This window comes from Ipomoea triloba, chromosome 13, assembly GCF_003576645.1.
Source record: "Ipomoea triloba cultivar NCNSP0323 chromosome 13, ASM357664v1".
Classification (NCBI taxonomy): domain Eukaryota; kingdom Viridiplantae; phylum Streptophyta; class Magnoliopsida; order Solanales; family Convolvulaceae; genus Ipomoea; species Ipomoea triloba.
The window spans coordinates 15,800,373-15,803,180 of record NC_044928.1 but is presented as its reverse complement, the minus strand read 5'-3'; the positions used below and the strand labels follow the sequence as shown (position 1 = coordinate 15,803,180).

The following is a 2,808-nucleotide window of genomic DNA, read 5'->3' as shown; positions in this document are numbered from 1 at the left end:
AGACGTTATTGGACGAGAAAAGTCATGCTCATGTGCCTTACGCCGTTGGTTACATGTTGGTATCCCCAGGGGATGATGTAGGTTCAAAGGCAGATTATGAGATTGAAACGCGTTTCAGTGAATCCCACGTGAAATTCCTACCTAAGATGGAAGATAGGAGTAAGAGAATGATGTTTGAGTTTCTTAACTCCTTAGAGAGGACCTTGACTGTTAATAAGTCCGTTCGAACGGTGTACTTCCATAATTTGGCCAAATTTGATGGTATATTCTTTATGAGGCATTATGTTGAACGTACTGATAATATTTACAGATTTAAACCCCTGATAAGGAACCATATGCTCTACGAGCTGAAAGTGCATAAGGGCCGTAAGCTACTTATGCGTTTCAGAGATTCATGCAATTTGCTCCCAGGGAGTCTGGCATCATTGGCAGAGAGATTATGTCCGCAATTGGGTCCTAAGGGCTCAATCCAACATCAGGAGGTGAGGTTGTCAAATCTGCAGGAAAGGGGTGAGGAATTAATTCTACTTTCTAATAGACTCGTTAGTTCCGCAGCTCTGGGAGTTTGTTCCATAATAATATATATAATTATTATAAAGTAAAGGGGGAATCCCACTTTAAAAGAGTTCTCAGACTAGAAGACATAGTTGATTAGATCCAGAAACTGAAAAACCTCTTGGCATCGGTTGTATGTAAACCACCCCTTCACCCCCTAAAGTGGTAAAGAAGGACTCTTTGGGGTCTAATTTTCTTTCTATCTGACAGTACAAAAAACAGGAAGGGGTGGTTCTTTCATTGCTTTGACTTTGAGAAGAGAATCGTTGGTTTAACCGACGAACTACGTGGGAAATATGAGTTGAGAGGACAAGAGGATTCGATCTCCACGAAAGGCTAAAGAAACATAAAAAAAGCGAATCATCTTTATTTCTATATTATACGCAATTTCGAAATAAGGGAAAAATACATATAGAGAGGCGCAAAGGACAGATATGCCAATTTGGGATAAGAAGATAAAGATTTAAATAACTTAGACTCGAATTTGAAATAAGCTAATAAGCTCTTTCTCGATTCGCCGCATTTCTATCTCTTACTATCAAAAAGAAGACTAGCTTTCCATTTAGGGTGGTATCTTCACTAACTCGATTCAAGAGCGACTCCCAGACAGAGAAGAAGATTGAATCTTTCTATCCGATATGAATACATTGAATTCGAGATGCAAATTGAATAGGAATGAACCCCTTACAAACTAATGGCGGTTACAGGATTGGTAATATACTCTTCATGGGTACCGGTGATCGTCTCCTCGGCTGTTAGGTTCAGTGTTCATCGTCACTTGAGTCAAACTCCTTCCTTGGTTATTTTTATTTCCTGTAGCTTGGCCCAATGCCTTCCACTTCACAGGCTCGTCAAAGATCTGATCTCGCTGGGGTGGCCCTGAGGCTCATCTCCTGATCTGATAGTCGACGGGTCAGCCTTATCAATCAATGTCGTAGTCAGTCGCATTCCTGAAAGAATGTTATATGTTCTCCCATTCGGGAAAAGTCTTTCTTTCCGCGGTTCGATATCATTCTTACTCGAATAGCTAATACTATTATATGTAAAGAAAACAAATAGATTATTATTAGTGAGTTTGTTGCTGTTATAAATAAAAAGAGTACCGGAATCAAGCGCGATAACCGACTGAAGCTTGATAACCCCCGGGAAGCGCATATAATTGGAGGGAGGAAAGCAGTTTACTCTTTCCCTTTACTTAATAGTGCTAGCAGCTGGAAATTAGAATTAGGCGCAAAAGGAACAAGCAACGGCTTGTTGGCTACCGCTAAAGCTTATACTATAAAGCTAGCGCGAAAGCCGTTGCGAACAAGCAACGGCAGAGCCTAAAGCTCACGCTTATAGTATTCTATTATAACACAGCTACCGCGAAAGAACAAGCAACGGCTTCTAACGCTACTTAGCTATATGTTAATAAGAAGCCGTTGTGCGTGAGTAAAGTGACGCTACGCGTCTTCCTTGGTGAAATAAATAGAAGCCGTTGCGCTAACGCGCATCCGTTTTCTTGCTGCGTTAGCGCAGGAGTTTTCTTGGTGCGCGAAAGCCGTTGCTTGTTCACCCCTTTAGAGTAAGTCTTTTCTGCTATCAATGAAACCGAAAGAAAAAAAACCAGTGCGTTTCGTATAGATTCGAGACTTGTAGCTTGATTCTTTACTCATTCCATACTGGGAAGAATTGCAGGAAATCGTTCGATAACACTTCTTCCTATTTCTTTCTCAATGATATCCGACGATCAAGACAATTCCCGTGAAACTCTTTCATTTCATAGAAGTGATTTCTTATTCTTACGAAGCAAATAGCATTTCCTATTGATTTGTCCCCTGGACTGGAACCTATCTTAATTATCCGTCGCTACGCTGTTCCCAAGGACTAGCAAAATCGAAATAGCGAAATTCTTGGGTCATCTCAATGGGTTCAGAAACCACACGTTTCTCTGGATCATCATAGCGTACTTCCACATATCCGAAAGCACCTTATGTAGACTCTAGGCTACGATCTTTCGTCTCTTATGATCTTTCTAGTTAGAGAGAAAGATCACTCCTAAAAGCAGCCTTATCAACTATACGATACCACCGCATTTTCATCGATAAAAGATCTTATTAGCTTATGAACAAAGTCATTGATAGTCATATTAAATCACCCCTTCACTCTTCTCTTATCTAACGAAAAAGAGAAATCTCCTGTTAAAAAAAAGAAAGAACTGTTAACAGTTAAAACTCCGGATTATCACGTCATTCGTGTTGAAGGCGAAAGCTA

At 40.3% G+C, this 2,808-nt stretch overlaps 1 protein-coding gene across 1 annotated transcript in view; it reads right to left on the bottom strand.

Moving 5' to 3' along the window:
- Positions 1 to 2,801, bottom strand: part of LOC116001268 (ribosomal protein S4, mitochondrial-like) — a 38,188-nt gene extending 35,387 nt beyond the window's left edge. Inside the window, exon 1 of the mRNA XM_031241153.1 lies at positions 2,525 to 2,801. The gene's annotated coding sequence lies outside the window, so the exon portion shown is untranslated. The remainder of the gene's footprint in view (positions 1 to 2,524) is intronic.
- Between the last annotated feature and the right edge of the window lie 7 nt (positions 2,802 to 2,808).